At 46.9% G+C, this 27,225-nt stretch overlaps 1 protein-coding gene across 3 annotated transcripts in view; it reads right to left on the bottom strand.

Moving 5' to 3' along the window:
• The window catches only part of ttll11 (tubulin tyrosine ligase-like family, member 11), a 177,909-nt gene that overhangs the window by 126,457 nt on the left and 24,227 nt on the right, over positions 1-27,225 (bottom strand). The window lies entirely within an intron of this gene.

Here is a 27,225-nt window from a genome sequence, read left to right as displayed (position 1 = left end):
TGATCTTTAGATGGCCATCTTTTTGCCGCCTTTTTACTGACTGAGAGTTCAATATCAACGGCAATATCAACACAACAATGGTACAAAAGGGCTTTATAAAATAGTCGAAGTGGCAATGATGATTGAAACGGCATTACTTGAGCAAACATGCCATTGATTTTAGATCGTGGTGGAGTTATTTAAATTTAAACATGACAATTATTTAAATTCCTTGGAGGAAACAGCAGACCAGCACAGAATTTCTAAGAAATTATGTTGTAAAGTAGTAGTGCGAGTCACTTGCACTGCATCTTCATTTGACTTTTGGCGATAAAACAGGCCCCACGACAAAGATGTGTCATTACAACAGTGTTAGTCTCCAGCAGTTTCTAAACCATGTCCAATGTTATAACCCTCAGTGAGGTCACAAGAAAAGGACAATTAGATTCCAGATGACCTCTCTGCATACCAGTTCCTCCTATAACTAGGGGGCGGGGTTCCCCCTGAACTGAGAGCTAAGCTCTCTAGTATAAAAACCCTAATCTGGGAACAGGTCGGGAAAGAGGCCCTTCGGGGAGTGGAGAGTGTAATATTGAGAACAAATTGAATCTGTGTTTTATGGCTGATTCAAGTGTGCTGCTTTAGCGGATTCTACATGTAGTAATCCACGGGAGGCAGGAGTTCTGTCACCATACCAATATTTATTTACAATAACGATATTACAGGAGCAGCTACAAACAGTGCTGCTAGCAGTCCAGTCAACTTAAGACTGGCTCACAAAGCCTACACAGGTGATTATATGGGCCCCCTCAATGAGCTATCATTGAGGGAGCTCATGCTCCAATTGGCCAACCAATAAAGCCAATTAGAGTTCATTACACCCCCCCCCCCCCCCCTCCCCAAGGTCCGAGGAATTCCTGCCAGCTGGCATTCCTCTGAGCTTCTTCCTGCTCCTCATGTCTGGGTCTGTCACCTCTGTGTCGTCCGCCGGGTCGTTCTCCAAAGTGGGCGGGGTGTACCTTATAGGTGCCCGTCTTTTCCTTGACGACCTCCTTGGAAGTTGTTCTTCCTCCTCCTCGGGGAGAGGTGTCGCGGCGGTCTCATCGAGTGTGTCCATCTCCAACTCTGATGACTGGATGACGGGGTCTGGAGAAATTGCTCGGGACTGGGGTGTGGGTATCCTTTCCGTCTGGGCTATCCCAGCTTGAGGCGGTCCTGCTTCGCCTGCCTCCAGGTGTGGTTCCGCTGCCCTTATTTGGACTAGGTGTTTCTTCAGCACCTTACCTCCTATTGAAACCTCATAGGATATGGGCCCTGTTTGGGACTCTACCGTGCCTTTGACCCACGTTGGTCCATTCCCATAAATCTTGACCCAAACCGGTGCCCCCACCTGGAAATGTCTCTGCTGCCGACTATTATCATGCCCCCTGCGTTGGGCCTCCTGTTGTTTCTCCACTTCCCTCGTTAAATTTGGGAAAAGGAGACTCAGCCTCGTTCGCAGCCGCCTTCCCATTAAGAGTTCAGCTGGCGGTATGCCCGTTGTGGAATGCGGTGTGGGCCTGTAATCAAACAGCAGCGGGAGAGCTTTGTGTCTATTGACGCCTCCGGCTGCTTCTTGAGTCCCGCTTTAAGTGTCTGGACCGCTCTCTCTGCCAGGCCGCTGGTCGCTGGATGGTAAGGGGCCGCTTTGATGTGACGGACTCCGTTTTCCTTCAGGAATTTTCCAAATTCCCCACTTGTGAATGGTGTTCCGTTGTCCGACACCAATACCTCCGGAAGTCCATATGTTGCAAACGAGGCCCTGAGCTTTTCAATTGTCGATGCCGTGCTTGCCGTGTTTACCCGGTGGACGTCCAACCATTTGGAGTGGGCGTCCATTATCACCAAAAACATTGAGCCCATGAAAGGGCCGGCATGGTCAATATGCAGGCGGGTCCATGGTCTGCCTGGCCATTCCCACGGGTGCAATGGCGCCGCTGGTGGCACTCTTTGCCCCTGTTGGCACTCCTGGCACCGACGTACCAAGGCTGCTATGTCTGTGTCCAAACCTGGCCACCAAACGTAGCTTCGAGCTAGCATCTTCATTTTAGACACCCCTGGGTGTCCGTGATGTAACTCAGTTAAGACTGCCTGACAGCCCTGAGCTGGGACGATTACCCGGGCTCCCCATAATAGGATACCGTCTTCTACGGTTATTTGGTCCCTTCTGCTCCAGTATGGGTGCATCTGGGGCTCCACTGGTCTTTCCAGTTCCCCTGTTAGCAGTAAATGCTTCATCTTGGCTAAAACTGGGTCTTTTCGCATCCACAGCCGAATATGTTGTGCGTCTACTGGTAGGGTGTCCAAAAAATTTAGAGTCATTACTGTCTCCTCTACTTTTGGTATTTGCGGCGGAGTGTCCGGGAGGGGAAGTCTGCTCAAAGCATCTGCATGTGCTACTCGCGTTCCCGGTCTGTGCTCCAGAACGTATCTATATGCCGCCAGTAGCAACGCCCAGCGTTGGATTCTAGCTGATGCAATCGGGGGTATTGACTTGTCTTCTTTTAATAACCCTAATAACGGTTTATGGTCCGTCACTATGGTGAATTTCCACCCGTACAGATACTGGTGAAATTTTTTTACTGCGAATATCACCGCCAGTCCTTCCTTCTTGATTTGGGCGTACTTCCTCTCAGCCATCGCCAAGGTCCTCAAAGCATAGGCTATTGGCCGTTCTTCCCCATTCCTTCCTCTATGGGCTAAGACGGCTCCTGCGCCATAGGTGGATGCATCACAAGTGACCACCAACTCCTTCCTTGGGTCATAATGCTCTAGGACATTTTCGGATGACAGCTGTTCCTTAATGTCCCTAAATGCTCGGTTTTGGCGGGTGGACCATTTTTCACCCTTTTTAGCCGTACACCTGCCTTTGCGAAACGCCTGAGCACTTCCTCCAGGTTCCTTAAGTGTTCCCTGTCTGTCCTACCCGTGATTAAGACATCGTCCAAATAAATCGCCACCTGCGGTAGTCCCTGCAGAATATTTTCCATCGTACGCTGGAATATAGCGCAGGCTGATGACACTCCAAAAGGTAGACTAGTATAACGAAAAAGGCCCTTCAGGGTGTTGATCGTAGCGAACTTCTGGGAGCCCTTGTCCAGTTTTAACTGCAGGTAGGCGTGGCTCATGTCTAGTTTCGTGAACAAAAGCCCACCTGCCAATTTGGCATATAGGTCGTCTATTTTTGGGATTGGGTATTTGTCCAGCAGTGCGTATTTGTTTACTGTCGGTTTGAAATCTCCACAGAGACGTATCGAGCCATCTGGCTTCAAAATTGGTACCACCGGCGCTGCCCATTCCGAGAACTGTACTGGTCTGATAATGCCGTTGCGCCGTAACCTTTCTATTTCGTCATTTACTTTCTTCCTTAATGCAAAAGGTACCGGCCTGGCCTTACAAAATTTCGGAAGGGCTTCTGGGTCCACGTGCAAAGTTGCTTTGGCGCCTATGATTTCCCCCAAACCTTCCTGGAAGACCTCCGGGTATTTTTGGAGTACTCCACTCAACTGCCCGCTTCCACTCTGGAAAATTTTCATCCAATCTAATTTTAGGTCTTTCAGCCAGTTCCGTCCAATTAAGCCCTCTACTATCGTCAACGGTAATCTGAGCAATTGTTTCTCATATTCCACAGGTACATGAGTCGTGCCTAGTACTTCCAGGGGTTCCCCCGTGTAGGTTTTAAGTTTTGTCGATGTTTTTGTTAGGGTTAGTGGCTGGAGTCCATCTTTGATTTTTCTAAATGCTGCCACTCCCATTACTGATACGGCCGCACCCGTGTCTATTTCCATTATTGTCGGCTGCCCGTTCACCTGTGGGGTAATCCTAATGGGTTCTGCTTTCTTCGTTGTAATATTATATAATTGTTCCCCTTCGGAGGAGGATGGAGCGTCTAGGTTGTATACTTCCCTGCGTCCCCACCTGCTATTCCTCTTTTGCCACCTCCTTCTAGGGTTTCTGTCGCTGTTACCCCACTCTGTCTGGTGCCAGAAACGGTCCTTCTCTGTTGGGGGAGCCTCAGCTGGTACTTCCCTCTGTCTCCAGTTAGACCTGGCAGACTTGGGGGCAGTTCTGGGGTTTTCCTTTTTCCCTCTATTCCTCAGGTTTGTCCTGAGAGCGGCTATCTGGTAGCAGGACCCGTTGTGGTAGTCCCTCTCACAGGTATCTACCTTCATTGGCGTGCCCTGTAGTTCCTGCGCCCCACTTGCAGCCTTTTCTAGGGACAGTGCGAGCTGTAATGCCTGCCTGCAGTCTAGCTCCGTTTCCGCCAACAGGCGTTTCTGTATTGTGAGGTCATTTATACCACACACTAACCGGTCCCGAAGCATTTCATTTAGCGTCGGGCCGAACTCACATTTTTCCGCCAGCCTTCTCAGGCGGGTCAAGATATTTGTGACTGACTCCCTGTCTTCCCTCTTCGCTGTGTAGAATCTGTACATACGCAAAATGAGGGGTGGTTTTGGGTCGTAGTGCTCTTTCACCAATTCCGTTACTTCTTGGAAAGTTTTCGTGTCCGGCGCATCGGGATAAGTCAGACTACGTATAATGGCGAAAGTGGAGGGTCCGCACGCCGACAGCAGGATAAGCCGTCTCCTTTAGTCCGTCAGTATATCATTTGCCCGGAAGAAGTAACACATTCTCTCCACATACTGGGACCAGTCCTCAATAGCCGGGTCGAATGCCTCTAACCTCCCAAAAAACAGCATTTTTTAAATGGCAAGGCTTACCCTCCGAGTGCGGCAGCTGGTCTCCGCAAAATTCATAGTTTACCTCGTCGCCACTGTAGTAATCCACGGGAGGCAGGAGTTCTGTCACCACACCAATATTTATTTACAATAACGATATTACAGGAGCAGCTACAAACAATGCTGCTAGCAGTCCAGTCAACTTAAGACTGGCTCACAAAGCCTACACAGGTGATTATATGGGCCCCCCTCAATGAGCTATCATTGAGGGAGCTCATACTCCAATTGGCCAACCAATAAAGCCAATTGGAGTTCATTACACTACATCCAGCAATAATAATTAATATTAAAAACCAAGTTTTAACTTCAAGGTGATTGGCAACATGAGGAAAACATGTGTTTTACAGAGTGGTTAGAATTCAGAATGTACTGATTGAGAGTGTGGAGGAGTCTGATTCAATTGCGGCTTTCAAAAGAAAGTTGGATAGTTATCAGAGAAAAAAAAAGTAAGGCGATTGGGATAAATGTGGGGGAGTGAGACTAGATTTATTGTCTTGCAGAGATTTGACATGGACACGATAGGCCAAATAGCCTCCTTCCCTGCTGTACCAACGCTATGGTTCTGGGATTTATGGACAAAAGAGTTGAACGTAAAGTGACAGTGACTGCCCTTGACATCAAGGCAGAATTTGATCAAGTGTGGCATTAAAGAGCTCTCGCAAAACTGGAGTCAATGGAAATTGGGGGAAACGCTCCACTGGTTGGAACCACAAGAAGTGCAGTTCAGGCAAATACAGTAGCTTAGTTGCTTTAAGAAGGAAACTAGATGAATGCATGAGGTGAAAAAGGAGTAAAAAGGTATGCTGAAAGACTGAGTTAAGAAAGATAGAAGGAGCAGACTCATATGAAGTGTATTTTTCAGCACAGAATAGTTGAGTAAAATGAAGAGATTTATTGAAATGGTTTGAGGGATGAAAGATTACAATTACAGAAAGGACTGTGAAAGCTGTGGCTGTTCTCTTTATAGTCGGGAAGGCTAAGAGGAAATTAGCTGGTGTCTAAAATCATAAACTGTTTCAACAAGAGTAAAAGAGGAACTGTTTCTACTGGCTTACGGTAGATAACTTGAGGTGATTTAAGGAAATCGACAGAAGTAAACGAGGTAACAGGAGGAAAAGCTTTATTGTGCAATGAATGGTTACAATTGGAATACATTGTCTGATAGGTTGGTGGTGGATAAATACAAATTCAATAGTAGTTTTCAAAAGGCAATTGGAGAAATTCGAAAAAAAGATTGAGGGGATGCTGGAAATCTGGGAAGTAGGACTAACTGGATTGCTCTTTGAAAGAACCAGCGCAGACTCAGTAGTTTAATGATTCCATGAATACCTATTTCTGTACCGTGTATCCTGGGTAATTTTATGTGATAAACTGTTGTTTAAAACAAAATAGGGCGCCATGGTGGCACAGTGGTTAGCACCACTGTCTCACAGCTCCAGGGTCCCGGGTTCAATTGCAGCCTTGGGTGACTGTCTGTGTGGAGTTTCCAATTTCTCCACGTGTCTGCGTGGGTTTCCTCCAGGTGCTTGGGTTTCCTCCCACAGTCCAAAAACGTGCAGGTTAGGTGGATTGGTGATGCTAAATTCTCCCTTACTGTCCAAAAGGTTAGGGGGTAAGATGGAAGCGCGAGCTTAAGTAGTGTGTTCTTTCCAAGGGTCGGTGCAGACTTGATGGGCTGAATGGTCTCTTTCTGCACTGTAAATTCTATGATTCTAATGAGGTGGGGGTAGAAAATTTCAGTTCCATAACCTCGAATTTGAACAATGGATAGGTCATTTAGAGACTAAACATTGGCACAATGGATCAAACGTCTTCCTCTGTGCTGTACAATTCTGTGATCAAAAATGTATTTTGAGTAGGATCTTGTACACACTAACTTCATTTCTGTAAACACGAATGGTTTATTCAGGGAAGCCAATTTCTATTAAAGAGGTAGGTTACAAATTGTAAGTTTCATACTTCAGTGTGACTCGCCCACCCAGTGGCATGCAGTGCTTGTTTCTACTTGATGTATCCCCAGTGTGATGGCAGACCAGAAATTGACAGAATTGGAGAAAAAGTACTTGCACTTAAATAGTTGCTCTGTTTTACAGCTGTAAGCTGTTTTACAGGTAATTAAGTAACATTAAAGTGCGGTCACTGTTGTAACATAAGAAACAAAGTCAAGCAGTCAATTTGCATACAACAAACTCCCAAAAGCACCAAAGTGATAATGAATTTGCAAACAGATGCTAAATGGAAGTCAGGTGGGAGGAGTGGATAATGGGAAGAGAAAAAGTAAAATAATCAACGCATGTTTGCCGTGGCTACGTTGTGTGGGCACCATTTGATGTCTAGCTATTCAACAGCACTAGGAATGGAACATCCCTTGCCCATTTTTCTGACAGAGCATAGCTCAAGGGAACACCAATTGATGAAAAAGGAGAAAAGGTAATCTCTGAGAAAATTAAAGGATTGTTCACATTGTGATCTCGTCACTGATCGGGCGCATGTGGATTACTCATTCTAAACTGGATATAGAATGTTGCAAGATAAGATGGAAGGACTCATTCCTACTTACCTCTTCAGCCTCTCAACATCTGGAGCTATGTGGTAGAGAAATCCATCTGGTTATGAAATATTTTTGCTTTCTTTTCAATAATTGCACTGTTAAGCATACTTTGGGTAGATGATTCAGTCGGCAAAAGAATTCCTCAAACACATCAATATAAATGAATATAATTTACACTTTGAAATGTCTATGTGGAGAAAAGATAGCAGCTGAAGCAATTCCACACAAGTAGAAACTGGTGCAGTTACTTCAATGGGAAAGTGAATAAAAAATTTCTGTAAAAACAAACTAGAATGGAAAAATGTAAATGAGCAGAGTGTTAATTAGTTTCAGTGAAAAAGAAACTTTTGGATGTTTTATTCAAGAATAATGAGCACCACAACTACTTTTCAATATAGTCACGAATCTCCCAAGATACTGTCCTTTTTAAACTATCTGCTCTTATCTTTTTTAATGAGCTTTTCCGTGCAATTACTTTGATCAGTTTGAGATACACAGATGATAAATGATGTATAAAAAAGTTGCATCTCTTTTGACATTTCAAAACTATCCATTGCTGTAAAGTAATTAAAATGGACCTTGCAATGAACTGTCAGGATTTGAGTAACAATTAGTTCCCAGATTTCAAATGTCAACCGCACACACAAATCAAGAATCAACCAAAAGACTCCACTAATGGCTCACTGAGTTTATCCAATGAGTAATTAAACCATAGAGAGTAGTAAATTCCTAGGTTCAATCTGAATTAATGATCTCTGCCAGGTGAATGGTAAGGGTACTAAGAATGGGGAATGGGCAGAAATCTGGCATTATGGTGGGTGGCATGGTGATGCATGGTTAGCACTGCTGCCTCACGGCAGCAAGGACCCAAGTTCAAGCCTGGCCCAGGGTCACTGCCCATGTGGCATTTGCACATTCTCCCAGTGTCTGGGGGGGTCTCACCCCCACAACCCAAAGATTTGCATGAGGTAGATTGGCCAAGCTAAATTGCCCCTTAATTGGAATTTTTAAAAAAAATCTGGCATGATCCCTGTAGTGGCTCAAGGCAATACCAGGTGGACAGTAGTGAGGAAGAACAAAGTGTTTATTGACAACTAACAACGTTAAATTATACACAGGCACAGAGTTTCTATACAGGTATTAACACTCTGGCTCCTGAATTCACTTTCACCCCCCCCCCCCCCCCCCCACCCCCAGAGGGGCTGCGATCCTTCAAAGACCAAAAACTTTCACAGTTCCAATTTTCACAAAAAAAAACCCATCCCATCCCCACTTCATGCATGTATCTCAAAAACTTTTGCAGCATGGTAGCACAGTGGTTAGCACAGTTGCTTCACAGCTCCAGGGTCCCAGGTTCAATTCCCGGCTTAGGTCACTGTCTGTGCGGACGGTCTACACATTCTCCCCGTGTCTGCGTGGGTTTCCTCCGGGTGCTCCGGTTTCCTCCCACAGTCCAAAGATGTGCGGGTTAGGTAGATTGGTCATGCTAAATGCCCATAGTGTCCAAAAAGGTGAATTGGGGTTACTGGTTTAAGGGGATGGGGTGGAGGAGGTGTGTGCTTGAGTGGGTGCTCTTTCAAAGGGCCGGTGCAGACTCGATGGGCTGAATGGCCTCCTTCTGCACTGTAAATTCTATAACTTTTTCTGACAGTTTTCTGTCTCTCTTATTTTACCCCTCGGGGGGGAGGGGGGGGGGCAGCAAGGGGCAACCCATGAAAGAGGAGACGGCAGGATCTTGTGTCATGGCCCAGGCCTGCATGAGACAAAGAGCTCGGAATGCCCTCATAGCCTCTCAGTTTGAGGGTGACTCCTCCAGTCGGCCTTGCAGAAGAGAGATGCTGCCATCCCTTGATGCTCATGACTCTGCCTTTGTAGTTACAGTAGCTCTTGGACAACCGGGCGTAGGAGCATAACATCGGCCAGATCTCTGCCTGCCGTGGATCTTCAATTTTTAGGTGCTCACCAGTGAGTGAATCAGAAGCCTTCCTACTACTTAATCCCACAAGGTGCGAGTGTCTGTGTTAATGGAGGTTAATGCTGTGGTGCCTCTTCTATGATGGTGTCCAAGATGTCACCCTCAGAGGTGCTCTTGTCCATGATCGCCAAGGGCCAAGAGGATGGTTGGGGTGATTGACTGACTGCCTCATCCGAGACTTGAAAAATGACAAGCGTGTCCAGAGTGTTCTCACTTTTGTCCGTAGCCCTCACTTCGCCTACTGTACAGGCACGGTCTTGCTCCTCCCCAGCCATCTCAAGGGGTCTTTCCTCAAAGGGGATGAGGCATCTCCCGCATTGTTCCAGATGGCCGAGCCTGCTCACGCCTGTTATGCCCGGATTTTTCCTGCAACGAGACAGATGGGGAGAATGTAGGCAGGAGTCCTGCCAGTTGAGATGGTGGTGAGGCGTGGCATGTGTGGTGTGGGACTCGAGTGGGAGCGGGGATGTGAGAAACAGAGTAGATACTGGGGGAGGCTCTTGTGACTGGTGTTGGTAACCCGCGAGGTGGTTGGATAAGAGATCACCTTGGAGGTGCAAGGGGGTACAGCGAGAGACTGGAGGTGACAGACTTACATTGGCCGCAAGAAGGATGTCATTTATATTTTTACCGCACTGCTGCCTCCTCCTCTTCTGCAGTAAGCTGGCACTGACTTGGGCTGCCACTGCCTGCGAGGCAGGTCTGGCCACCTTGCTGAATGGATGTCTGTACAACCGTGGATAGAGGGCATCCCGATCTCCATCCAGGCGTCTGGTCAGGGTTCCCTTGGAGAAATACAGTGCTGGCTTCCTCTCAGCCATCCCCTCGAATGGATCTGGAACAAGTGCTGGGGATGCCTTTATATGGAGCTCACCAATGATTGCAAAAATTAAGTTGCCCTGTGGGAGGCTGCTCAGTTGGAGTGTGCGTATTTGTTGGAGGTGCTGTGTTGGTTCGGTTTGGCCAGAGGTTTGTGGAGTGGGTTCAGCTGCTGTTCAAGGTGCCAATGGCTAGTGTCCAGACAAAGAGGACAAGCTAGGGTATCTTGCGCTGCATTGGGGGAACGAGGCATGGATTCCTGCTCTCCCTGTTGCTTTTCACTTTGGCAATCGAGCTGCTGGCAATTACACTTTGGGCGTCGATAGATTAGGCGGTTCGGGGGGGGGGGGGGGGGGGGGGGGGGGGGGGGTTGTTGAACACAGTCTCGCTGTATGCAGACGGTCTTTTGTTATATATCTTGGACACAGCAGGCAGCTTTGAAAGGATCATGGAGATCTTGAGGAATTTGGCCGGTTTTCAGGGTATAAATTGAACATGAAAAAGTGAGGTGTTCCCAATTAATCCTGGAGGGCTCAGAGGAGACTAGGAGAGTTGCCCGTTTTTGGTATCTAGGAATTCAAGTAGTGCGGAGTTGGGCAGCTAAATAAATTGAATTAGCATGACTGATGGAGGGAATGAAGGCAGATTTCAAGAGGTGGGATGTATTGCTGCTATCACTGGCTGGGCAGGTGCAGATGTTTAAAATGGCGGTGCTGCCCAAGTTCTTGTTCGTGTTGCAGAATCTCCCCAATCTTTGACCCCAAGTCCTTTTTTAGAAAGGTACACAGATTAATTTTGGGGTTTGTTTGGACGGGGAAGACCCCACGGGTAAGGAGGGTAGTTTTTTTGGAGGAGGGGGTGCTGGCATTGCAGAGTTTGATAAATTATTATTGGGTGGCGAACATCGCAATGGTGAGGAAATGGGTAGTGGAGGAGGGATCGGTGTGATGGAGGCAGCATCATGTAGGGAGACGCTTGAGGGCACTGTTGTTGGCACCTTTTCCATTCTCACTGGTCCTGTACTCCGGGATCCCAGTTGCCGTTTCAGCGTTGTGGAGCCAGTGCAGGTTTGCGCTGGCAGGGCTGGATGTGAGGTTCCGGGGGTGGCGGATAGAGTACTTCCAGAACATGTTTATAGGGGGCAAGTTTGCAGGTCTGGTGGCGTTGGAGGAACTGTATGATCTGCCTCAAGGGAATGGTTTCAGATACCTGCAGGTGAGCGCTTTTTTGAGGAGAGAGATGCCGTCCTTACCGGGGCAGCCGCCTCCGGTGTTGCAAGACAAGCTTTTATCAGAGGATGATATTGGGGAGGGGGAAAAAGTGTTGGACATCTATAGAGAATTGATGGGAGGGGGAGGGCGTTCCAGTGGAGGAGGACAAGTGTAAATAGGGGGGGATGCAAGACGTGGCAAGAGACTCTGCTGAGGGTGAACGCGTCCTCGTTGTGTACGAGGTTAAACCTCATCCAATTTAAGGTGGTGCATAGGGCCTACATGACAATTGCAAGGATAAGCTGGTTCTTTGCAGGGGTGAAGGATAGGTGCGGGTTGTGTGCTGGGAGGCCTGCAAATCACGTCCACAGTTCTGGGCATGTCCGAAGTTGAGGGGGTTCTGGCAGGGGTTCCCGGATGTGATGTCCATGTTTCTGGGTAAGGGGTGGTCTTGGGTCCGGAAGTGGCAATATTCAGCGTGTCGGAAGATCCGGGAGTCCAAGTGGGGAGAGAGGCCGACGTATCTTAAGATATAGCCTTTCCCTCCCTGGTAGCCCAGAGACGGATCATGTTGTGCTGGTGGGACTTCGAGCCGTCAAAGACGGCTATGGGACAGCGAAGGGGGGTATGGGTGAGCGATCTGGCAGAATTTCTGCATTTGGAGAATGTCAAGTTCGCCTTGCGGCGGGCGGAGGAGGGGGTTAATTTTCCACGAGATTTCCTACCAATGGCGTCGGCGGGAGTCTCACTGATTTTCACACTGGAACCGACACTGCCAAAGTTTGGTTAGATTCTGTCCATAAATTCCCTATCTGACATATTTCAGTATGGAAAGGGGTAGATCTAAATTCAGTATTGAAAATCATTTCCTTTTCCCAAGCCCTAGACATCTGCACATTTCAGCAAATGCTACACTCATGCTTAAACAGTATCAAATAAGTTAGATAAAGAGCTATTATAAATAAGGAACAATTTATATATAATTTTGATTACAAGTGTCAATAGCAATGGAATAGACAAAAGCTATTCTTTTTAGATGAAGTTGTTATGACGGACGGGAAGATCCCAGAATGGAACCCGGACTCAAAAGATGGCAACTCTTACTTCTTATTATAAAATAAGAACAGGGTCGCAGGATCACTAATTAGTTTTAACAAGAATTAAATATGAAAACTTGGATGATACAGTACTCCTTTACTCCCTCCTTAGCTTCACAAATATGCACAGAGTTTAAGGTTAACAAGGAGTACAAAGTAAATCTTAAGCTGCAATGGTCTCAGTAACACAAAGTCCCTTTAAGCACACAGACTAGCTGTGGTACCAAAAACACTCTCCAATCTGACTCCAAGTGAACGTCTATGGAATTCTCCTCAAAATACCCGTGATCTTTATACCATGATCCACTTTGTCTTGCTGAACTCTGGCTTACAAACAAGTGAGTTTAAATTCCAATTTCAAAAAGACACACTTGGAAGTCTTCTTTTAAACAATGCCTCCTCTCAGCTGCATCCATCAAGGATTCAGTTACAAGTTTTACACCTTCCCTCTTCAAGATTTCTTCACAGCTGCTTTAATTGAATGATTACCAAATTGTATTAAAATTCCATCGGATTTTTGATTTACTTCTGAAGTCTGCTTCCCCACTTTAAACCTGGTTACTACAGCGGTCTCTTTCACTCACACTTTGCCTTCTTTTCCCTTGAGGTCTCTTGCACAATACCTTGGTCTCTGTTCTCTAAACTCCAGTCTTCCCAAGACATTCTTTCTGTCCCAATTCTCTGGTAATCTGGTTCTTTGGGAAGTTTGCAATTCCCTTGTCCGGTCCGGCTTGTCTTTTCCTGGCAGAGTTGGGAGATGTTCACTCAAAAGGTGTCCCATCTCCAACTGCAAACAAATTCAGCTAAAACTAAATTCAAAAGGCCTTTCTTTCCTAAAACGGGCCCCCAATTGCTAAGCAACAACCACACGCCGCTGCTAGCTTATTTACTTTTCATGCCGTAACTCTCTCTAAGCACAATAGAAACAGTTTGAACTGAACAAACCCCCACACATACAAACATGTTTGTCCAGCATGAAACTAACTATAGGTTCACCCTTCCTTACAGAAACATGAAATTAAATCCACTTAAAACTATACCTTATTTCCAATGTTTACCAATACAAATATAAATCCCTTAAAACTACCTTTGTTTTCCTAACAAGCTGATATTGGATCATTTTAATACTATTCTCTAAATAAAAGATTAGAGGACTTCACTCTTCCCTATAATTGAAGCAATGGAGCTTTTGGAGGGTTCAGTACATCATTTGGCTTTCAATATTAGTTAATGAAACCCAATGCCCTTTGGATCTTATTTCTTCATGATTTCCCAAAAATCAACCAATCTACACAATTTTGGACAAATATTTGCTGGCCTAACCAATGATGCCCCCATCCCTTGAAAGAACCTAAAAAAAATCCCATTCTTACAGTTCTTTTATTCAATCCTGGCAGTCATTTTAATTCTATGCTCATCACAAGACAAAACACCATGAGCGCAATCTACCGGCCATACTGTGCCCCAAAAAGCAGCGCTCTGTAGTGTGACATGGCCTGTAACTGATGAGAGACCCCGCTCCCAGGACCTATCCCCTCGCCACGCCTCACGAGATCGAACACGATCTCACGTGAAGTCGCGATATGAAGTCTGCCCATTGTGGATGGGATCACTTTTTGACAAATCCACATATTAGAGCGAGACAGCAGTCATTATAATAATAATAATCTTTATTATTGTTACAAGTAGGCTTACATTAACACTGCAATGAAGTTACTGTGAAAAGGCCCTAGTCGCCACACTCCGGCGCCTGTACACTGAGGGAAATTTCAGAATGTCCAATTCACCTAACAGGCACATCTTTCCGGACTTGTGGGAGGAAACCGGAGCACCCGGAGAAACCCACGTAGACATGGGGAGAACATGCATACTCCGCAGATAGTGACCCAAGCGGAATCAAACCTGGGCGTCAGGCTGGCAGAAGGTGCCATTAGCATTTTTGCACTGCGGTGATCGGACCCAGGGTTGCCTTGTACACAAAAGGTGGTTTGAGGACCCCTTTATAGGTGAGTCCGGCTTTGGGGGTCATGTCTGGGGTTTGAGAGATTGAGATGCCATTTAAAATGGTGTCCCAACCTCTCCCTGCACTGAGGAGTTTCGGCGAATGCGCTCCTCAGTGCAGGGAACGGGACTAACTTATCTAACCAGAGTTGCATTAGATTGCATTGTGTTTCTCAGTAAGCTCGCTATGGGACATAGTTCCCATTTGGTTTGATCGCCGCCATGTTTCAGGAAATATTTTATTAGTTCTGCCTATGTTTGCCTGTGATTTCATATGGAATCTAATCATGCTCTATGAGGTTTGAAGGAAAGAAAAAGTTAGATATTAGATTTGGATCCAACCTTTCCGTCAAATCATTTTAGGTGTCAGTTACTGGAGATGAAAATTCTAGGAAAGTGCATAAAATATAAACAATATAGGGCATTTTCACCTTCACCACTGGTGACTAATCTGATACTGCATATCTTCTTCTCCCTGTAGAACCTGCCCGATTTGCATTCTATTGATTACCCAGTAAGTGCAAACGTGTCATTTTTCCATTCTAGAAATAAATTGATTTCTTTCACTATTGTATATTAATAACAATCACGGCATATCTTTGATAAACAGATTCTAAATCCGGTTTAGGTATCAGGTATTTTAACCATGCAAGTGCTTAGAATTCATCCAAGTCAAATAAATCCTCCATACTTTGGATACCATTCCGGTTTTTTTCTCTGAAATTTAGCCTGTTTTGTGAAGATGGGATTTATCCTATTGAATGCCTTTAGGAATTTAAATAGATTTCTTAAAGTGACTTAATCCTGAAAATGTGCCAGTATGGTCTGACAACAGAGTGCCTTGCAGTAATGCAGGATGTTCCCCAAAAATAAGGTATGGAGAGAGTAGAATAGTAGAGCGTATAACCTCTCTAGTAAAGGGGTAAAGGGGAAACTTAGTATACTAAGAGAAGCAACTATTAAAAGATAAAGCGAGAAAGCCAAAATTGAAAATAGTTCAGCTATACTAGGAAAACATTCTGGGATAAAACACTGAACGATAGGTCGCTAAATAAAAATACAAAAAAGTTAAATATTACCTCGTTTGGTTAAAAATAAGGGAAAATCTTGAATGATCTAAATGCAGGGGATGAAATTTATGCAACACTCATCTGGCATTCAGAACTGCGTAAACTTCGTAAAATTCTGAATATTTAGTTACATTTCACTGGTTGCTAAATATCTATCAGCTTTACTATTGATGAAACAGCAACTATATTTTACCACTGATTTTGCTTTTTATTAACTTAACAGTGCAAATCTGTGACCATCTACCTGCTCGTAGAGTCAGAATTTCCTGCGGCACTGGTTCTGTGACACGTCCAAGTATCTTTTTGGCGATAGATTCTACGCTGAGAGTATGACCACTGTCATCTTTACCCTCTCGTCTGGCCTCCTGGTGCCCAAGGCCCTGCCCTTCCTGCAGAGCATATTGTTCTCATCGCACTACACCCAGGACCAGAGTTGTGCTCCCATTGACAGCTGCTGCCTTCCTTGTGGTCAGGTGACCCCACCACCCAATTGTGCCTTGAAGCCATGCACCAACCCCACCCCCCACGTCGCCAGGAGGGTGACAATCCTCTACACTGCCTGAGTGTGTGCTAAACACTCTTCCTGTAACCTGTGCACACCCAACGGCATCTCTGGGCCTGCCTTTGAGCCATTCTCCCTATAAGCACCCACCTTATTTTTTAGCGCAGTCATGATTGGCTTCCTGCTGTGTTTCTGCCACCATGCATCTGATCTGTCCATGAACCTGTGTGCAGCACGTGACCCCACCAAGATTGCAACATGCTCCTGAACAAACACTTTAACAATTTTAATTGCACCCATTAGTGGAATGGGTGGGTTCTCAAGGCCCCATCACTGGTAATCAAAATGGCGACTTGATGCCATGGCAGCCAGCACCAGTACTTTCATCATCTCCCTCCCTCTCACGGCAAGACCTAAAAAGCCAGTCCCTCATCTCTTTTGTGGAGGCAACATGCCAATGTTTGCAATGCTTCAGTTAACCAAACTCTACATTAAACATTCCCAAGGAACCTTAGCATTGCAATAAGTTACATTAAATAATGATGGAGCTCCACCTTCTGTTAAAACTGCAGAAAATCACTCTCTCCGATATAATGTTTTCCGTTCAAATGAGAAATCACCACAGTTCAGCTTCTTGCCATGTTTACATACTGCCATCTATCGGTACAACTAGGTAATTTTACAGTATTGTGTACGGTTAAAAAGAGTTTAGAATTACAGGGATAGATTTTAATTCTCATCAGCAGGAATGACAGGGAATTAAGATGCTGGAGCGACGAGTGGAGGCAAGCAGTATTTCGAATGCATATCTCTACTTCTCAACTTCTACCCATCTTAAAATAGGCACACGAGGATTGCTTGGGCCTATTTCACATTGGACAGGCAAATAAAATGCTGTTGGGGCGTCAGATGCATTAAGTTACAGATTCAGGAGTTCTGCACAGGGAAGACCCTGCCGTGGAATGGCCAGAACAGGTAGGGAAAGTTTCAAAATACTCAGCAGGTCAGGCAGCATCTGTGGTGGGAAACAGGTTACAGGGGGCGGAATTTTACATTTTTGTGACCAAGTGCAGTTCCGGTGGCATCTTTCACGCTGACCAGAATGGCAGGAACTTACGCCTGATTCCACACTTGGTAGCTCATTAATTATACACAGAGGAGTATCGGTGTGACGGATAAGAGAAATTTTCATATTTTAAAGTTTACATTTAGTATTGTTGCTGTGAGCACAAAGGGAGAGAATCGTTGATCTTTACAGGAGAAATGTAACCTTTTGTAACAAAAGACACAAGAATGTGGTGGGCTTTTGGATTGCAGTGGCATAGTTAATGGGAGGGGCGAGGTTTGTCAGGTGCTTCTGGAAGCTGGGCAGTCATGGTTTAGTTTACACTTCAAGGACTCTCTCTAAACAAGTAAAATATTGTAACTGTTAAATGCAAGTTATTTCTTTGTTGCTAATTTAAATTAAAGGTTGTATTACCGTAAAAGCAGTCTGTTGGTCAGTGTTCTCACTCCTAATGTGCAATAACATTTTCTCACAATTTTCCAAAGTAAAGTGGGTTCTCGTCCAGAATCCCATAACAAATTGGGGTTCTCGCTCTTGGACCTATAACAATTGCGTTCTTGGCCAGGATCTCAAATGAAAAAAAATGTGGGTATTGGTCTGGATGTATGACACGAGACAAATGCCCTCATGTTGGGCAGCACAGTAGCATGGTGGTTAGCACAATTGCTTCACAGCTCCAGGGTCCCAGGTTTGATTCCCGGCTTGGGTCACTGTCTGTGCGGAGTCTGCACGTTCTCCCAGTGTGTGCGTGGGTTTCCTCCGGGTGCTCCGGTTTCCTCCCACAGTCCAAAGATGTGCAGGTTAGGTGGATTGCTCTTAGTGTTCAAAATTGCCCTTAGTGTTGGGTGAGGTTACTGGGTTATGGGGATAGGGTGGAGATGTGGGCTTGGGTAGGGTGCTCTTTCAAAGAGCCGGTGCAGACTCGATGGGCCGAATGGCCTCCTTCTGCACTGTAAATTCTATGATCTATGAAATCATGTGCTGGATCATGAGCTGATTTGTCCAGCCACCACTAACTGGCAGCTTCGAAGGTCCTGGCCCCATATTTAAATGGCGGTCAAACACATGCATTTCACGTTCTCCAACCCATCTGACTCGTGTTTGCAAGGACAAGGAAACACTGGCAGCCTCAAGCTGGCAGCACCCCGCTTCAGCCACCAGACACGAGGCCTTGATCAGAGACGTCTGCAAAGACATTTCCTCTGCCCCAGGGATGGATCAAGGAAACACAGAAAAAAACTCACCTATCCAGCCTGGGAAGCCCTCACCCAATATGTCAGCACTGCTGGCAACCATACACCAAGCACCATCTTGTGCAGGAAGCAGATTAATAATCTCATCCATTCCAACAGGGTAAGTCATTTCAACTCCCTCCGCTATCCAATTTTCATCATCGCACCACCTACTGAAACGGGGATTGACACTGTTCTCCGCAACAGAGAGCCAGATTCCAGACTGCAGTTGTGCCGGCCCATTGCCAGGGTTCAGGACATCAGCTCCGCGCTGGAGAGGAACTTGCAGTGGGAATGGGAGGATCCCGTTGTTGTGGTCCATGGAGTTACCAATGATATTGGTAGAACCAGGAAAGAGGGTCTGCATAGAGAGTTTGAGGAGCTAGCTACTAAATTAGAAAGTAGAACATCCAAAGTTATAGTCTCTGGATTAATACCAGAGCCACATGCAAACAGGTATAGGGTACGTAAAATTAGAGAGCTGACTGTTGTTGGAGAAATGGTTTCAGTTAATGAGGCACTAGCATCAGTACTGGGGAAAGTGGGCGTTGTGCCATTGGGATGGTTTACATCTGAACCATGCTGGGACCAGTGTGCTTGCATACCACACAACAAGGGAAGTAGAGAGGGCTTTAAACTAAATAGAGGGGTGGGATGGTTCTGGAGAGGAGATATGGCTTACAATGCAAAACGGTATGGCAGCATTGCAAGCTATTTAGTTAATGATATCCAGAGTGTGACAGGAAAGTACAGATGAAAAAATACAAAGAGGGAAAAGATGGTAAAAAGGTCAAATTAACTTAAATGACCGTAGTGTGTGGTACAAAATAAATGAATTAATGGCACAAAATTGAGGTTAATGGGCAAGATCTTATAGCCCTTACAGAGGCGTTGTTACAAGAAGTTCAAAGTTGGAATTAAATTTTCTGGGGTATATGACATTTTATAAAGACAGGTAGGAAGGAAAGGATGGTGGGATACCTTTATTAGTACAAGATGGAATAAGTACGGTGGCAGGAATTGATATTGGATCGGAAGATGTAGAATCCACATGGGTGGAGGAAAGAAATAAGAAGGGAAAGAAGGCACTGGTGGGATAAGTCTATAGGCCCCCTAACAGCAACTATAATGTATGACGGAGTGGAAATAATGAGGGTCTGTGAAAAAGTAGTGCATTAACCAAGGGTGATTTTAATCTTCCTGTGGAGTGGGGAAATCAAATTGGCAGTGGTAGCCATGAGGAAGAATTCAAAGAGTGTATTTGGGACAGTTTCCTAGAAAATATGTTGTGGATCCAACCAGGAATTAGGCTATTTTGTGTCTGGTAACGTGTAACAAGGCAAATTTAATGAACAATCAGAGTAAAAGATTCCCTGAGAAACAGTGACCATAACATGGTAGAATTTAACATTCAATCTGAGAGTGAGAAATTTGGGTCAGAAACAACAAGTGGCGTATTACAGGGGTCAGTGTCGGGGCCACAATTATTTACAATATACATTAATGACTTGGGCTAATGAAGTGCAGGTACTGAATGAAGTCAAGTTTGTGGATGACACAACATTAGTAATATTTATTAGTGTCACAAGTCGGCTTACATTAACACTGCAATGAAGTTACTGTGAAAATCTCCTAGTCACCACATGCTGGTGCCTGTTCAGGTACACGGAGGGAAAATTCAGAATGTCCAAGTCACCGAACAAGCACATCTTTCGGGACTTGTGGGAGGAAACCGGAGGCACCCAGAAGAAACCCACGCAGTCACAGGGAGAACATGCAGACCCCCCACAGACAATGACCGAAGCTGGGAATCGAACCCAGATCCCTGGTGCTGTTAAGCAACAGTGATAACCACTCTGCTACCGTGTAAAATAGGTGGGAAGGCAAGTGGTGAAGATAACGCATTCTAATGAGGGATATAGGCACATTGTGAGTGGGCAAAAAAAATTGGCAGATGGCATATTATGCAGGAAAATGTAAAGTTATGCACTTTGGAAGGAACAATAAAGGAGCTGATATTACAATCTCAGACCAGGCCCCAACAATGGCTACGATACTGGACCGAAGACGGTGCGGAAAGAATGATTCACTCCAGGAGTGATTGCATGAGAAAAAATAGAGCTTTGGTATTTCTAAAGCAAAACTTTATTATGAATACAATATTAAACTTTTAACTTCAAACCCAAAATGAACAGCTTAACACAACTATACAATTTCCTATTAAACAACAAGAAAAGAAACATACAGCTCTTAATCCATCTTAAAATTATCAGCTTTATAAAACAGATTTGGCTCTGGTTGGAACCCTTCAGACTCTGGCTGAATATCTTCAAATAGCTGCTTCAACTGGGTTGTTTCAGCTTCTTCTTTGTCTTCAGAAAAGACTGCTCTGCTTTAAAGCATTACTCGTTACTTTTACTTTTTCCTATTTTGAATTGTGGACTCTGAATCAGGCAGATCAAAAGTGAGCTCCACCCAGCAACGACCTCATCTCCCAAAGCTGGAAAACACTGGTCTGAATTCTCCATTTCTGAGTGTTGATGCCAGTGCAGAATTTTTGGAGTTCCAGGAAAGCAAAACTGATGCCGCTCCTGCACCGATTCACCGGCGCCACGTGGAACACAATCAATTTTAATGAGAACTGGATTCAACAGATTCATGATTGACACTTAGGAGGCTGACAAGCTGCAACCACATATATGCACCTTCATCCCCACACATCATCCCAGCCAATAAGATGGCAGTGTGGTCCCAGGTTTCACGGATGTCGAGCAGGAGACCTTACTCGATGCCATGGAGAAGAAGCGGATGACCCTGTATCCCAGGTCAGGAAGGAGACCGCCGTGCCTGGGCGGTCAGCGCCATGGATACCGCCGTCCAGCTGTTCCGGAAGTAACTACACAATCTCCTCAGGGCATCAGGGCGAGTAGGCAACACTCTGCCCCTGGTACTAACCCCCCCTCCCCCGAATCCCTCCCTAATACAAGGAGGGTAGCGGAACCCCCACCAAGCACCACATGCTGGCATCATACTGCCGCTATCTACCCACCTCCTGGGCTGCATGCACCAGACGTCTAACTGTCTTATAAAAGCTTATACTCATCAATTAAAACTCTATTCTCCATTTTATAGCCACCAGCAGATCACATCAGAGGATGAGGAGGTTCACAAACAACAGCACTTACCCACACCCTACACCAGTGCAGAGATACATACCTTGATGGGAACAACTCTAGATTAGAGTCAGGGTCATCTTCTAGAGGTTATGTCCCCACAGCAATTGGAACTGGAGATGCAACAATAGGCGGCAGAACATCATGCAGGAGACTTGTCAGTCATTCAGTAGACAAGAGGGCATGATAGAAGAGTTTGTCCATGTTCTGTCTAATACCATGACTCAGACATACATGCAAGTGCCTGGAGATCACCATGGAAAGGTTGAATACCACCGTATAGACCTCAGCCCTGCACTCCATGGCCACACACCTTGGTGGGCACCATTAGGATGTAGGCTACATATGGACCAGGTACCTTGACCTCCACCAGATGCAGAATCTCCTACAAGACTCAGGCTGGGGCCCTTGGACACCTACAGGAAGTATTAGGGTCAACTGGATCCCCAAGGGCCTCCTCTCAGGACACCCCAAGGGTTTGCCGCCGTTTGCAGAATCCTCTGCCTTTACACCCACCCACCAGCAGTCCAGGAGGCTTCTGCTGCCGAGCAGGAGATCCTCATCAGGACTCAGGTTACTAGAGGATGTCCGCCAAGGGTTATCACAAGCATCAGGACAAAGCAATCGGAAGGATGACTTCCGGTGGCGACTATGAGTAGGTCATACATTTGATGGCGGCTCCCGCTGTGGCTAGACATTCGGACCTTCCCCCCCTGACTATTTTTTGCGTTTTTAAGCGCTGGATTTGAAGAAACAGTGAATAAGTGTTTGGTGTATATATTGGTTTATGGAACAGAGAGCCCAAAGTGATCGAAAGGGAAGAAACAAAAAGTTAGGGTCGAGTTGGGTGTTGGCTGCAGCAACGGACAAGATGGCCGGTGTTCAGACCCCTGGGGCTTCGGCCCAACTATCAACAGAGGAGCTGATGCAGGTCATCCGGGAAGGCTTCGCCAGACAGAAACGGGAATGCTTGGATCCGATTGAGAAAATGGTGGAGAGTATGCAGTGAAGGCTAGAAGCCCAGGACCGGAAGATCCAGAAACTGGAAAAGGCGCTAGTTGAACAGGAGGAACACCAGGCGGCGATGGAGATGGAGGTGGGGATGCTGAGGGACCGGCAACAAAGGCTGCTGGAACAGGTAGAGGATTTGGAGAACAGGTCCCATAAGCAATTTGTGGCGAACATGTTCCAGTAGCAGCTGGGAGATGGGGCTTTCCCCCGACCGTTGGAGGTGGATCAGGCGTACAGAGCGCTGGCAAGGAAGGCATGGAAGGGAGATCCCCCTCGGTCATGGTGGTCAAGTTCCATAGGTACCTGGATAAGGAGCGTATTCTCCAATGGGCCAAGCGCATGCGGAGCTGTAAGTGGGACAACAGCATTTGGCGGGCGTACCAAGATCTAAGCGTGGAGGTCTGTTGTATCCGGCGCGACTTTGGGTTACGCATGAGGACCAACATCATTACTTTGAGTCGCCCAAGGATGCTATGGAGTTTGCCAGGAGGAAAAGACTGGTGCCAACTTGAGAACATTCTGCTCCAAGTTTGAGAAACTGTTTTTCCTGTTCGTTTCAAATGCTGTTTGCACTGATTTATTCGTTTGTTTGTTTTTGTTCTTGGCTTTTCTCTTCGATAATTGTGTTTTGTTTAAGAAGGGGAAAGTAGTCAAAAAAATATTCGATTCCGGTGGGTTTTATGTGTTGTGAGGGGGATGGTGGTGGGGAGTTTTGACTTTGTATTATTTTGAGTAGTGTTACTTTGATCTGTATTGTGGCGAGAGTTTGGCTTTGCTTTTCTTTATACTGACTTTGATTGGTGTCTGTTTCTTAAGGGGGCGACCACCGGGGTTGGGTTGATGAGGGAAATGGTTTCGAGGGGCGGGGGGAGGGCAGGTAGGTAACAATAGGTTGGGAAGGGCAGCACGGTGGCCTAGTGGTTAGCACAGCTGCCTCACGGCGCTGAGGTCCCAGGTTCGAATCCCGGCTCTGGGTCACTGTCCGTGTGGAGTTTGCACATTCTCCCCGTGTCTGCATGGGTTTCGCCCCCACAACCCAAACAATGTGCAGAGTAGGTGGATTGGTCACGCTAAATTGCCCCTTAATTGGAAAAAACAATTGGGTAATCTAAATTAAAAAAAAAAAAACAATAGGTTGGATACATGCTGGTGCCAGAGCCGCGGGCCACCAGGCTAGCTGGGTGAGCTAGCCTGTGGGAGCACAGTGGGGGGTGTATATACAATCAAATTAAGGATGGGGTTAGGCTACAGAGTGTTGTTGCTGGGGGCGGGGGTTGCTTTGTTGACGAGGGAGGGATTTGATTTTAGAAGCGGAGAAGAGGTCGGGGATGGGCGCTGCCAGGAGGCGGGGCTACAGAGGCGCAGGGCAGGGGGCAGGCCCAGGAAAGGGGATGGCTGACCAGCAAGGGGGAGGGGGGGCGCGGAGCCCCCTAACTAGGCTGGTTACGTGGAACGTTAGAGGGCTAAATGGGCCAGTAAATGGGCACAAGTGTTCGCACATCTTAGGGCTTTAAAGGCGGACGTGATAATGTTGCACGAGACGCACCTGAAGGCAGCGGACCAGATTAGGTTGAGGAAGAGCTGGGTTAGTCAGGTATTCTACTCAGAGCTAGACGCTAAGACCAGGGGAGTCGCGATTCTGGTGAACAAGCGGGTGCAGTTTGAGGTGGGGAGTATTGTTTTGGATGGGGGAGGTCACTACATTATGGTTAGCGGTAGGCTGGAAGGGGGGGGGGGGGGGGGGGGGGGGAGGTGGTCTTGCTCAACATATATTCGCCAAATAGGGATAATGCAGATTTCATAAATAGGGTGCTGGGGAAGATACCCGACCTGGATTCCCACAAGCTGGTTATGAGAGGGGATTTCAATAGTTATGGATCCAGGCCTGGACCGGTCGTGCTCAAGAACGGCAGAGTGTCAGCAATGGGAAAAGAGCTGAGGGAGTTCATGGAGCAGATTGGGGGGGGGGTCGATCCGTGGAGGTTTAGTAGGCCGACAGGGAAGGAGTTCACCTTTTTCCCCGCACGTTCATAGGGTCTACTCCCGGATCGATTTTTTAATACTGAGTAGGGATCTACTGACAGGGGTGGTGGATGCGCAGTATTCAGCAATCACCATTTCTGACCATGCCCTGCATTGGGTCGAGCTACAGGTGAGTGAAGAGAGCTTCCAGCGCCCGCAGTGGAGCTGGATATGGGACTGCTGGTGGATGAAGGGGTGTGCGAGAGGGTGAGGAAGTGTAAACAAAACTACCTGCAGGTCAATGATATGGAGGAAGTCTCAGCAGCGGTGGTGTGGGAGGCGCTCAGAAAGAGGGAGACGGCTAGGGCAATAAGTAAAGTGGTGGATGGAGGCAGTAACTTGGTAGGGGATACGGTGGGTTTGAACAGAGCTTTCAAGGACTTTTATAGCAAACTTTATAGCTTGGAGCCCCCCACGGGGCCGGAGGGGATGAGATGTTTCTTAAACAGCCTGACATTCCCAAAAGTGGGCAGGGATCTAGTAGAAGGGCTGGGCACCCAGATGAGAGCTGAGGATATATGAGAGGGCTTAAAGGCCATGCAGTCAGGTAAAGCTCCGGGGCCGGATGGGTACCCTTTAGAATTTTATATGAAAAGTTCTCCGGGATATTGGGGCCACTGCTGGTCAAGGTTTTTAATGAGGCAAGGGACAGAGGGGTGCTTCCCCAGACGATGTCGCAGGCTTCCATCTCCTTGATTTTAAAACGGTACAAGAACCCAGAGTCATGTGGGTCTTAAAGGCCTATCTCCCTTCTTAACGTGGATGCCAAACTGCTGGCAAAGCTTTTGGCCACTAGGATTGAGTGCCGAGTGTTGTTAGGGAGGACCAAACAGGGCTCGTTAAAGGTTGGCAACTGGTGGCGAATATAAGAAGATTGCTCAATGTGATCATGATGCCCCTAGAGGGAATGGAGGTGGAGGTAGGGAGCATAGGGTTTCATTGTATTCAGATCACCTGCTTCTGTACGTTTCGGACCCGATGGCGGGATGGACGGAATCATGGCAACCCTGGCAAACCTCAGGGGCTGTTTAGCACACTGGGCTAAATCGCTGGCTTTGAAACAGACCAAGGCAGGCCAGCAGCACGGTTCGATTCCCGTAACAGCCTCCCCGAACAGGCGCCGGAATGTGGCGACTAGGGGCTTTTCACAGTAACTTCATTGAAGCCTACTCGTGACAATAAGCGATTTTCATTTCAATTCGGCCGGTTTTCGGGGTACAAGTTGAATATGACAAAAAGTGAAATGTTTGTAGTTCAGGAGAGGGGCCAAGGGGACCGGCTGAGGGAGCTGCTGTTCCGGTTAGTTGGGGACAGTTTCAGGTACCTGGGAATACAAGTAGTGCGGGATTGGGGTCGATTACACAAGCTGAACCTGTCCCGGCTGGTAGATCAAATGAGAGGGGAGTTCCGGAGCTGGGACACACTCCCGCTGCCATTAGCTGGGAGATTTCGGCCAGTTAAAATGATGGTCCTCCCGAGGTTCTTATTCGCATTCCAGTGTCTCCCCATTTTCATTCCACGTTCCTTTTTTAAGAGGGTAAGCAAGATCATTTTGGGCTTTGTAGAGGCGGGCAAGTGCCCGCGAGTAAACGGGGAGGGGGGGCTTGCACTACCGAATTTCAGCAACTATTATTGGATGGCTAACATAGCCATGATAAGGAAGTGGGTGGTGGTGGTGGGGGGTTGAATTGGGAGTGGGTGGAGGCAGCCTCATGTAGGGGCACCAGTCTGGGGGTGTTGGTGATAGCGCCTCTGCCATTCCCGCCGGTGCGCTTCTCCACCAGTCCTGTAGTGGTGGCGGCCCTTCGGATCTGGGGACAGTGGAGGAGGCATGTGGGAGCATCGGTCTGGTCCCCAATATGTGACAACCATCAGTTTGCTCCGGGGAGGTTGGACGGGGGGATTCGGGTATAGCGGAGGGCGGGGATTGAGCAGATAGGAGATTTGAGCGGATCGGGAGCTTCCCTGGCTTGAGGGCGCTGGAGGCCAAGTTTGGTTTGACGAGGGGGGGGGGGAATGAATTCTGGTATATTCAGGTGCGGGACTTTGTGCGCAGGCAGGGGCCATCTTTTCCACTCTTGTCACTAAGGGGGATCCAAGATAGGGTAGTGTCTAGAGGATGGGTGTCTCGGATATTTACAAGGAGCTTATGGGGGCGGAGGAGACACAGACTGAGGAGCTGAGGCATAAATGGGAGGAGGAGAGATTGGGGAAGGCCTGTGGGTGGACGCGCTGAACAGGGTTAATGGGACTGCAACATGTGCCAGGCTCAGCCTGATTCAGTTTAAAGTCGTCCACCGGGCCAACATGACAGTGTCCCGGATGAGCAGATTCTTCGGCGCAGAGGACAGGTGTGTAAAGTGTCTGAGAGGACCTTCAGGCCATGTCCATATAATGTTTTGGGCGTGTCCAAAACTTAGGAGATACGGGCACGTCATGTCTAGAGTATTGAAAATAAGGGTGGCAATGGTGGAGATTTTTAGGGTTTCAGAGGCCCCGAAAGTTTTGGCCTTTGCTTCCCTGGTAGCCGGGAGACGGATACTTCTAGCTTGGAGGGACTCAAAGCCCCCAAAGGCGGAAGCCTGGCCGTTAGACATGGCAAGTTTCCTGGGCTTGGAGAAAATCAGTTTTACATTGAGAGGGTCTTTGTTAGGGTTCGCCCAGAGGTGGCAACCATTCATTGACTTCTTTGCGGATAATTACGCGAGACGGTTTTTAAGCATGTTTTGGGAGTG

The sequence above is a fragment of the Scyliorhinus canicula genome, chromosome 21 (genome assembly GCF_902713615.1).
Source record: "Scyliorhinus canicula chromosome 21, sScyCan1.1, whole genome shotgun sequence".
In the NCBI taxonomy this organism is placed as follows: Eukaryota; Metazoa; Chordata; class Chondrichthyes; order Carcharhiniformes; family Scyliorhinidae; genus Scyliorhinus; species Scyliorhinus canicula.
Note: the sequence above shows the minus strand (reverse complement) of the source record. Positions and strands in the feature narration are given on the sequence as shown.